The sequence below is a fragment of the Musca autumnalis genome, unplaced genomic scaffold (assembly GCF_047663935.1).
Source record: "Musca autumnalis isolate F117 unplaced genomic scaffold, ASM4766393v1 scaffold_3, whole genome shotgun sequence".
NCBI lineage: Eukaryota > Metazoa > Arthropoda > Insecta > Diptera > Muscidae > Musca > Musca autumnalis.
This window is the reverse complement of record NW_027411866.1, coordinates 68,864,458-68,876,971: the sequence shown is the minus strand read 5'-3', so window position 1 is coordinate 68,876,971 and position 12,514 is coordinate 68,864,458.

The window sequence follows — 12,514 nt, the reverse complement described above, 5'->3', positions numbered from 1 at the left end:
TTCCCAGAAGCCAACAAATTCATACATAGTGTTAAAAAATGTTTTATCAAAGCACCACTAAGAGTTCAAAAGTATCATGAAATTTTAAATAAGGAATTGCCCCCAGAACCGATTATAACCAGATGGGGTACCTGGTTAAAAGCGGCATCATTTTACGATGATAATTATGAAGGAGGTAGCATTATTTTATTAAGTATGTTTTATCTCATTAAATTAATACTATTGCATTTTTAAATATTTGGTTCTTAAAGCACTAAATGCAGATGATGCTGAATCCATCATGGTTGCAAAGGAGCTGCTGAGGAATCCGAAGATGTTGCCTGAACTATGGTATTTATCTTATTGAGTATTTAGTTTGGCTTGAGGTCATAGGAAAATAAAAAAACTAATTGTTTTCTTAAAATAAAGGAACAAATGTAATTATTACAAAATCTTATATTTTTGTTAAATAAATTTTTATGTAACTAAGTGCTATTGTTTCTCTGTTTAAAGCTAGAACCCTGATGATGACCATCGCGATGGCCGAAATATTGGAAACATAAAATGATAAAATAAAAAAACCAAATACAATTAGCATAAAAACCAATTTCAAACGGATAGCTGAAATAACCACATTATTGGAGAAAAGAGGATTGCCACTAGGACAATCCGTAACTTTGTTTGAGGAAGCAGGAGCTATTATTTACAACACAAGTGGCGATATTATAACTGCTTTGCAAAACAAATTTGAGACAATAAAGCAAAGGAATCCCGATCTTGGCATCCTTTTAAAATTAATTAATTAAAATTAATTATACTTAATACCGGTGATGAAGATATTTCCGGAATTGACCCCGTATCTACACAAAACAAAATAAAAAATAAATTTCCACCGTTGACATCGTGTGATGTGGAAAGAAGCTTTCAGCGTTTAAAATGGTTTTTGCGGAAAAACGACAAAAACTCACAATGAGTAGTCTAGAAATTATGATTATTAGATTCACTTTGGCAGTTTTGTTGAGATGTGTGTTTAACTTACTATTTGTATGTAAGTTTAGCTTAATCTCATATTTGTTGTTTTCAAATTTAAAAGCAACAATTTTAAAGTGGGATGTACTTAAAATTGATTATTTTTGGGGATGGCAGAGAAGACTAGTTTCGTCCAACGCCACTTGGACTCATCAGTTCTCTTATTTCTTTGTATTGAAACTGTTAAAACATACGCACATAGCTATGCACATATTTGTAACCAACTATTTGCTCTTAATTACACTGTGATACAAAAGTGGACAAAATTTTTTTGCAGGGGTTCTAATGCATAAATTTGGTTTTGTGGGAGTCCACAGAAGACGAAAATACCTTTGGTTTCTTTGGGTCACTTCGGGTTTTGATTTTATAACGGTAAATGTAGTGAAAAATGGGCTTTCTTGGATTTTCAAATTTAAACGGACATTACTTCTTTTTTCCGCAACCGATTTGCACACACTTTTTTTCATTATAAAGGGGAGAGTACTGCCTTTCGAAAAAGCCATAGATTTTTAAAATCGGTTAACAAGTGGCTAAGTAATAGTGGTTTAAGTGTGACAAAAACGCATTAAAAAACAGTAAAATGTTTTTCCTTGTGCTCTAGGCTGCGTAAACGATACCTAACAGTACAATTATTTACTGTTAGCAAGTAGAAAATTTAGTTGGCTTTCCAAAATGGGAAAAGCCAACGAAATCGGTTGAAAAATGAATGCGGTATGGCATTTTCTGTGTTTCAACTTTTTGGTTTTTTTCATATTTTCCTTTATCAAAGATGGGTATCTTAGCATGTATGATTCTAATTGCGATTATCCAGCTTAACAATTACGCACAAGGTATCAATGTTTTATAAAGGAAAATATGAAAAAAACCAAAAAGTTGAAACACAAAAAATGTCATAACGCATTCATTTTTCAAGGGATTTTGTTGGTTTTCCCTATTTAGGAAAGCCAACTAAATTTCCTACTTGTTAACTGTAAATAATTGTACTGTTAGGTGTCATTTACGCAGCCTATAGCACAAGGAAAAACATTTTACTGTTTTTAATGTGTTTTTGTCACACTTAAACCACTATTACTTAGCCATTTGTTAACCGATATTAAAAATCTATGGCTTGTTCGAAAGGCATAACTCTCTCCTTTATAATGAAAAACAGTGTGTGCAAATCGGTTGTGGAAAAAAGAAGTAATGTCCGTTTAAATTTGAAAATCCAAGAAAGCCCATTTTTCACTACATTTACCGTTATAAAATGAAAAACCGAAGTGACCCAAAGAAACCAAAGCTATTTTCGTCTTCTGTGGACTCCCACAAAACCGAATTTATGCATTAAAACCCCTGCAAATTTTCACTGTAGCACAGTGTTATTAGTCGACGGTTTCCTTCAAGTTTATGTGCTTGTAAGGAACAATTAAAAAGTGGATCCTAAGTGCCAATTCAAGTTTATGTGCTTGAATGGACTAACACCAGATCCTAGTTAGAGTAACATTTTTTGGTGACCCCGCCGTGATAGTTTCGGATTAAGTATAACGTGTGGCGTATATTCAATTCGAATCCTCGCGTCCGCACATCCTTCCTGATTGTACACGCAACCTCGAATACAACGCACATCCTTCCTGGTTCCACACGTAACCTCGGATACAACGCACATCCTTCCTAGTTCCACACGTAACCTCGGATGCAACGCATATCCTTCCTGATTCTACACGCAACCTCAGATACAACGCATATACCCGCATCCCTCGTGCTAGCAACACGCATCTTGCGAATTTTAAGGCAAGCAGAAGCGTACCTTATTTCAAGAAGGACGCAAAACCGAATCGTCGGAAAAGTAACCACACGTGACACAACACGCATCCTGGGATTTATTTAATAAAGGACAGTTTTTTCACCTTTCAAGTAGCGAAGGTCCCAACAACCACACAAGTGGTTTTGGAAATTCTTAAAAAAATATATAAATCCGGTAACAACCCCACGAGTGGTTTTGGAAAAAATAACAATGACCACTGTGCAAGAACTCATAGCTCTGCAGGAAGTAAGGGGCAATAATTTCGACAAATTCGTGTTGACAATTAGGAAGGCTCCGCTTGACAGAAGAACGGAAGAGTTCTACATAGGCAAGCGTAATGAGCTAGTGGTGCTCTGGCAGACGTTTGAAAAGGCGGAAAACCAGATCCGCAATGATCCGTCTTTGCCACAGGATGCTCCATACATAGCTGAGAACCTACACAAGACCGTTGGAGAAAAGTTTAGTTCAACAATGGACTATATCGAGGCGGAATTGGATAAGCTAAAGTCTGTAAAGAGCAAGCCAGGCCAAATGGCAAAACCAAAATCGCAAGAAACTGGTTCAGAAGGCCAAGCAGCAGTCCAGGTACAGGAACTTGCATCTACCCAAGCTGAGGGGCTGGCCCGAAGGATAAAAGCTAGAATGGCTGCCCTAATGCGCCATCTCCAGAGCTTGGACAATATCGCAAGCAATTTTATGGAATCAAAGAAGGTACGATCAAAAAGTTGTGGAGTCAAATCACAGATCTGTATGACGAACTTTGGCAGCAGATCGAGGACCCTTCGAGAATCGGGCTAAATCAAGATAGCTACGATAGACTAGAAGATTCGGTTCAACATTACTTGATAAGCCTGGCGGTCCTGAAAGACAAATGCTGTGTCAATGTAACAAGCACACCTCAACTGGGAAGTGACTTGGTAGCACACAGTGCACTTCCACTACCGAAGGTAACAATCCCTCAATTGCGTGAAGTGGCGGCAGTTCTATGAACTGTTTTTGGAGAAGGTTGACAAACAGCCTCATCCCAACGCCCAAAAAATGTGGTACCTCAAAACCAATTTGTCGGGCGAGCTGACAATCTCATATGCCATCTAGCCCTGGCAGACGATAACTACAAAACGGCATGGATGTTGCATCAAGAACGTTACAACAATAAACGGATTCTTGTTTCAACATTGGTAGAACGGATTCTTAACCAGCCAACAGGAACCTCATCTACCGCTTCAACAAAGGCTCTGCATGACACTACAAGAGAATGCATGGTAGCCCTGAACAACTTGGACATCGACACTTCGTCGTGGGACGCTCTGTTGATCGAATTGATCACGAAGAAATTGGATCATAAGCTGTACATACGATTCATGCAATCGTTAACGAAGCCGAAGGAGGTTCCTACCATGAAAGAACTATTTGCATTTTTGGAATTGCAATTTGAATGGATGGAATCGATCGGAAAAGTGGCAACTACTCAAACAGGTTCAAACAAAACTGTTTCGTCCATAGCATCAGTGGAGGATAACAGCAATTGCATCTTATGCAAAACCGGCAACATCCCATTTATCGTTGCAAACAATTTTTGGCAATGAGGGAATCTGAGAGACTCAAATGGATACAACAACGTAAAATGGGTACAAACTGCTTCAAATGCGATCACGTAGCGAAAGCATGTACTTCTAGCAACTGCAAAATATAAAGTAATAAGCACAATACGTTACTACATTTGCCAAACAAATCTAAGACATCTTCAATAGCTTCGAATCAAACGCCAGCCACAAAGAATGATGACACACCAGTCAACACAGCTGCAATCTCGTCAGCATCGGTAGAAGACCAGAAAAACGTAATTCTAGCTACTGCTATAGTTATCGTCAAGGCTGCAAACGGTATGTCAGGCGAATTTAGAGCTGTGCTCGACTCTGGTTCAAAAGTGAACATTGTGACTGAAAGGCTGATAAAAAAGTTATCACTTAAAACCAGGGATGCCTCTTTGTCCATTGACGAAGTTGGAAAGATTCAAAGGAGAGCTTGTCATCGCGTAAATGTGCAATTGTTATCTAATAATTCTGAATTTTCAACTGATTTGGAGGCGTTTGTTTTGCCGACAATTATATCAGCACAACCAAATCACGATTTGGATATCTCTAACTGGCAAATTCCAAAGAATACTGAATTAGCAGATCCCAATTTTAACACGCAAGGCAAAATTGATATTCTACTTGGAGCAGAGTTCTACTTTAGCCTAATGCAACCAGGCACAATAAAGCTCAATGGCAATCAACCCATACTACAGAATACTGCGCTTGGCTGGATTGTTGGCGGCTTAATCGAACAAACCTCAACAGACGTCACGCCAGCAGCGTTGACATGTGCAATTGTTGATAGTGAAACATCACTAGAACAAGCAATTGAGAAACTATAGAAGCTCGAGGAAGTAGAGTCAAGTGAAAAAGTAATATCTCCACTAGAGAACCTGTGTGAATCTCACTACAATCAACATGTTCAGACAGATAAGTGCGGCCGTTTCATTGTTAGGCTTCCTTTTCGAGAATCTCCTGCAGCATTGGGGAAATCTCACGCAATGGCGTATAACCGATTTCTGAGCCTGGAACGCCGACTTTTGCAGAAGGAAGACATCCGCATTCAATACATCAAATTTATGCAAGAATACGAACAATTGGGACACATGTAAAAGATTGACGTGGGTACAGTATCAAACCCAAAATATTTTATTCCGCATCACTGCGTTCTTAAACCGGATAGTACCACAACAAAACTAAGGGTCGTATTTGATGCATCCGCAAAAACTTCATCAGGTTATTCGTTAAATGATTAGAGATGGACAGTGGGTAAATACCCAATGGGTAAATACCCGGTAAATTGGGTAAATACCGGGTAAATACCCATTTGTGGGTATTTATTTGGGTATTTACTATATTGAATCGCTAATACAACATCTTAGACCCTATTTCTGGGTTTAGCTTATGAAATCGATTCAAAATGGATAGTTTTACAATACTTTAAACAAGTGGGTAAATACTTGGGTATTTACCCGAGTATTTACCCAAGTGTTGGGTAAAAACTCATTAACTGCCGAACCACTTGACGTAGGCTGACCAAATTTGGCTCAAATCTTACTTATGTCAAGAGAATATCTAGCATTGAAAATGGGGTCTCTGGGTCCATGTTTTGATATAGCCCCCATATAGCCGTACCTCCCGATTTAAGGTATTTTTTAACTATTAGCCTCATTGTACAATCATATTGGCTGAAATTTGGCATAGTGAGTTCTCAATATGTAGAAAATACCCTTGCAAAAACTTGTCAGCATAGGTCCACGTTTTCTAAGAGCCCCCATATAAGGGTACCCCGATTTCGAGTATTTACCCAAATTTTGGGTAAAAACTCTTTAACTGCCGAACCATTTGACGTAGGCTGACAAAACTTGGCACAAATCTTTCTTATGTCAAAAGAACTGCTGGTACTGAACATGGGGTCTCTGGGTTCATGTTTTGATATAGCCCCCATATAGCCGTACCTCCCGATTAAAGGTATTTTTCATCTATTAGCCACATTTTACAACCAAATTGGCTGTAATTTGGCACAGTGAGTCCACAATGAGTATAAAATATCCTTGCAAACATTTGTCAACGTAGGTCCACGCTTTCTTATAGCCCCCATATATGGGTACCCCGATTTCGAGTATTTACTCAAATATTGGGTAAAAACTCCTTATCTGCCGAACCACTTGCCACATTTTACAACCAAATTGGCTGTAATTTGACACAGTGAGTCCTCAAGGAGTATAATATATCCTTGCACATATTTGTCAACGTAGGTACACGTTTTCCTGTAGCCCCCATATAAGGGTACCCCGATTGCGAGTATTTACCCAAAAGTGGGTAAAAACTCATTAACTGTCGAACCACTTGACGTTGGCTGACAAAATGTTTTGATATAGCCCCCATATAGCCGTACCTCCCGATTTAAGGTATTTTTTAACTATTAGCCTCATTGTACAATCATATTGGCTGAAATTTGGCATAGTGAGTTCTCAATATGTAGAAAATACCCTTGCAAAAACTTGTCAGCATAGGTCCACGTTTTCTAAGAGCCCCCATATAAGGGTACCCCGATTTCGAGTATTTACCCAAATTTTGGGTAAAAACTCTTTAACTGCCGAACCATTTGACGTAGGCTGACAAAACTTGGCACAAATCTTTCTTATGTCAAAAGAACTGCTGGTACTGAACATGGGGTCTCTGGGTTCATGTTTTGATATAGCCCCCATATAGCCGTACCTCCCGATTAAAGGTATTTTTCATCTATTAGCCACATTTTACAACCAAATTGGCTGTAATTTGGCACAGTGAGTCCACAATGAGTATAAAATATCCTTGCAAACATTTGTCAACGTAGGTCCACGCTTTCTTATAGCCCCCATATATGGGTACCCCGATTTCGAGTATTTACTCAAATATTGGGTAAAAACTCCTTATCTGCCGAACCACTTGCCACATTTTACAACCAAATTGGCTGTAATTTGACACAGTGAGTCCTCAAGGAGTATAATATATCCTTGCACATATTTGTCAACGTAGGTACACGTTTTCCTGTAGCCCCCATATAAGGGTACCCCGATTGCGAGTATTTACCCAAAAGTGGGTAAAAACTCATTAACTGTCGAACCACTTGACGTTGGCTGACAAAATTTGGCTCAAAACTTTATTATATTAATAGTATTAAAGGTATTGAAAATGGAGTCCCTGGGTCTACTTTTTGATATAGCCGTACTTCCCGATTTCAGAAACCCATATTGGGGCTACAAGAAAACGTGGACCTACGTCGACAATTTTTTGCAAGGATATTTTATACATATTGGGAACTCACTGTACAAAATCACAGTCAGTATGATTGTAAAATGTGGCTAATAGGTAAAAATACCCTAAATCGGGAGGTACGGCTATATCGGGGCTATATCAAAACATGGACCCAGGGACTCAATTTTCAATACCTTTATTACTATTGATATAAGAAAGTTTTGAGCCAAATTTTGTTAGTCAACGTCAAGTGGTTCGACAGTTAATGAGTTTTTACCCACTTTTGGGTAAATACTCGAAATCGGGGTACCCTTATATGGGGGCTACAGGAAAACGTGGAGCTACGTTGACAAATATGTGCAAGGATATATTATACTCCTTAAGGACTCACTGTGCCAAATTACAGCCAATTTGGTTGTAAAATTTGGCTAATAGATGAAAAATACCTTAAATCGGGAGTTACGGCTATATAGGGGCTATATCAAAACATGGACCCAGAGACCCCATGTTCAGTACCAGAAATTCTTTTGACATAAGAAAGATTTATGCCAAGTTTTGTCAGCCTATGTTACGTGGTTCGGCAGTTAATGAGGTTTTACCCAACACTTGGGTAAATACTCGAAATCGGGGTACCCTTATATGGGGGCTATTAGAAAACGTTGACCTATATTTACAAATTTTTGCAAGGATATTTTTTACACATTGAGAACTCACTGTGCCAAATTACAGCCAATTTGGTTGCAAAATGTGGCTAATATATGAAAAATACCTTAAATCGGGAGGTACGGCTATATGGGGGCTATATCAAAACATGGACCCAGAGACCCCATGTTCAGTACCAGAAGTTCTGTTGACATAAGAAAGATGTAAGCAAAATTTTGTCAGCCTACGTCAAGTGGTTCGGCAGTTAATGAGGTTTTACCCAACACTTAGGTAAATACTCGGGTATTTACCCAAGTATTTACCCACTAATTTAAAGTATTGTAAAACTATCCATTTTGAAACGAATTTACAACCTAAACCCAGGAATAGGGTGTAAAATTTTGTATTTGCCATTTAATATAGTAAATACCCAAATAAATACCCACAAATGGGTATTTACCCACCGTGTGGGTATTTACCGGGTAAATAACCGGTAAATACCATCTCTATAAATGATTTGATGTACACTGGGCCAACTGTGCAAAGTGAACTTTTTTCTATCTTGCTGCGTTTTTGCCAAATTTGCCTTTAAGATGTATAGGCAAATACTACTACATCCTGACGATCAAAAATATCAGCTGATTATTTGGAGAGAAGATACATCGCATCCAGTTAGCTATTACAAGCTCAATACTGTCACATATGGCACTCGTACAGCACCGTATCTTGCTACAAAATATTTGCAGAAAAATGTAGACGACAACATGGATCGTTATCCACTTGGAGCAAGGATGCTCAAGGAAAATTTTTATATGGATGACGGGCTCAGTGGTGCCGAAAGCTTAAGTACAGCCCCTGAAACTCAAAAGGAGTTGATAGCTATTTTGAAACAACACGGTTTCAACTTGAGAAAATGGTCTTCAAATTCTCCAAGATTGCTGAAAGACATACCACATAGTGATGGAGAAGTCAACTTGGATTTGGATGAAAATGTAAGCAAAACGATAAAAACATTGGGATTATATTGGATGCCTCAAGCAGATCAGGTTTGCGTGAAGACAAATATCGATCATCATCAAGTAATCTCAAAACGCTCAGTTACGTCTGAACTCGCGAAACTCTTAATCTACTGGCTCCGGTTGTTGTGAAAGCAAAGATATTTATTCAGCACCTGTGGCAGCTTACATTAGATTGGGATGAGCTATTGCCCGAAAATCTTTGTGCTACTTGGAAAACATTTCGAAGTGAATTGGAAGGTCTCAACAACTTCAAAATACCACGACATGTATTTTGTGGGGATATTTCATCAAAAACACAATTGCATTGGCGCAGCTGTATACATCCGATTTCTTACAAAGGATAGGCGCGTAGCTGTGAGTCTAATCTGTGCTAAATCCAGGGTGGCTCCTTTGTAAAAACAAACATTGCCTCGACTGGAACTATGTGCCGCAGTAGTGGCAGCTCAGCTAGCTAAGAGGGTGAAGATTGATTTAAGGCTTCAAGAACATCCTATGTTTCTATGTACCGATTTTGAAATTGTACTGGCCTGGATAAAGTCGCAGTCAACTTTATATAAAACTTTTGGGGCTAATAGGGTATCAATTATCCAAACATTAACGTTGCCAGAACAATGGAAACACGTACCATCAAAAGAGAATCCTGCCGACATTCTATCGCGAGGACTTCAACCAGCAGACTTGTCTAAATGTCGATTATGGTTCCATTGACCAGTTTTTCTTCATGGAAAAGAGGAACTCTGGCCAGCTAAACTCTCTTCTCAAAATGATATATCCAATAACATGGAGTTAAAAGGAGCAGCTACTACAGCGATAGTAACTGCTGACATCCATTTCATATATGGAATCGAACACAAAAATTCCTTCAGGAAATTGCAAAGAATTGTTGCATACGTGCTTAGATTTACAAGTGCTTAGATTTGCAAGAAGAAATACAAAGAACGGACCGGTCTGAAAACATAGCACTTAATTCCAACGAGTTAGATCAATCTCTCCGCTTAATTACTCACGTTATACAATCTTCCGAATTCGCAGCAGAAATAAAAGAATTGAAAGCTGAAAAGCAGCCAAGCAAACATAGTTCTTTATGCAGTCTATCACCGTTTTTGCATGATGAAGGTATCCTTCGCGTCGGAGGAAGATTGGAACATTCCATGCTACAACCAGAGGCAAAACATCCGATGATATTGTCATATAACGATCCTTTGGTGAAATTGCTATTCACGATGACCTATGAAGAGAACAAACACTGTGGGCCTCAAGCACTGTTAAATACCATAAGGCAGCGATTTTGGCCAATCATAGGCAAAATAACAGCAAGATCAACTGTTCAAAAATGCGTACGATGTACTAGAGCGCGGCCACAACTATATCAGCAAATAATGGGTAATCTGCCAGCAACAAGGATAGATCCTGCTCGACCGTTCATAAACTCTGGAGTAGACTTTTGTGGACCTTTTTGGGTACATTACAAGGTGAGGAGCAAACGACCAACCAAGGCCTATGTAGCTGTGTTGTGCTGCTTTGCAACAAAAGCAGTTCATTTAGAACTAGTATCCGACTTATCCACTGAAGCATTCATTGGTGCTCCAAACCGGTTTATTGCTCGTCGCGGGCACTGCCAGAATATATATTGTGACAATGCTACAAACTTTGTCGGAGCCAAAAATGGTTTAGCGGAATTGTCTGAAAGCATATATGCTACCAAAGCGAAAGAAGAAATAATATCAGCTTCCAGTGCTAAGGGCATACCAAGAGCTCCTCATTTCGTTGGTTTGTGGAAAGCTGCAGTAAAGTCTGCAAAACGTCTCTTGGTACGCAGTGTTTCAACAGAAACACTAACATTTGAAGAATTAGAGACAATTATCATAGAAATCGAAGCTATTTTAAATTCTCGTCCTCTCACGTCACTATCAAACGACCCAGATAATCTCGAAGCATTAACACCGGGACATTTTGTAATAGGAGAAGTTCTAACCTCACAAGTAGACAGCAGAGCAGATACGTTGAAGACGTCCAGTACATCACAATGGAAATTAATCTCTCATATCAAGCAGCAATTCTGGAAAAGGTGGTCAGAAGAGTACTTACAAGAGTTTCAACAGCGAAATAAATGGAGAAAAAAGATGAACAATCTTAACGAAGGAGATATGGTCATTATCAAAGAAGACAATCTACCTCCTATGAAGTGGCCATTAGGAAGAATCCTTAAAGTGTTTACCGGTGAGGACGGATCTGTAACAGTTGCCGAAGTAAAAACGCCGTCTGGAATATTCAAGCGGGCCATTCACAGACTGGCTCCCCTATTTCCAGAAAGTCAAGATGAAGTGTCAACAGACAGACAACGGAACAATCCTTAGAAGATGGAGATGATAGAGATACCATTCCGACAAAAAGATGAAGATTGCGTATAGCATGGCAATATAGCTTACAAACGATCGCCCATTACAAATACAAAGTTCGATAGTGGTAATGCTAATGAAGTTTTATCTAAAAAGGCAAATCCAACAAGTGTACAGCAACCAAGTGGATTTAACTCGTAATCGCAGTTGTGGTTTTAGGAAGCGTGCTAACTCGAACATTGTCTTATCGCCCACAAGTAAAACGATGTTAATAGGTCTGTACGATAACCCAAAAGTTTGTGCAAATTTGCACAAACTTTTACAAAATGCTGTTCGATAACAAACTTGCAAAGTAAAAGAGAGAGAATTTGGAGACAATTGTGAGAGAATATTGGAGAGTTTTGGAGACTTTTGTTTACAAGTTTTTGCAAGGAAAATTTTTCTTGGAAGAATTTGCAAGTTTGATCAGCTGACTTAAATTCGAATGTTTTGTAGCGAACTTCTTGGCAAAAACATAAACAAACGTTTGGCTATTAAAATAAATTGATATAAAAAAGGGGAAAAAATATTAAATAAATTATGAAAAACGATAATGTAAGTAAAATAACTTATTTTGTAGTTTGTGGTGGCTATTTTTTTTATTTTAAAGGTATCAAATCCATGCATGCATCCATGGAGTAGGAGAAACACAATGAATGCACTGCGTTCCAGTATGTTTTATATTTGTGCATTGGAAAGGGAATTATAAGGGCCTCGTCACATAAGAGGCAGAAATGATTTCAGCCTTATGTACCGAAGCCAGGACCACAACGAACAGCATCGGAATACATTTCCCAAGGATCCCATATATTGAGCACTCCAGCCACTACGTATGGTGCCATAGAGGTTTTTACAACTTTCGGGCTGTTA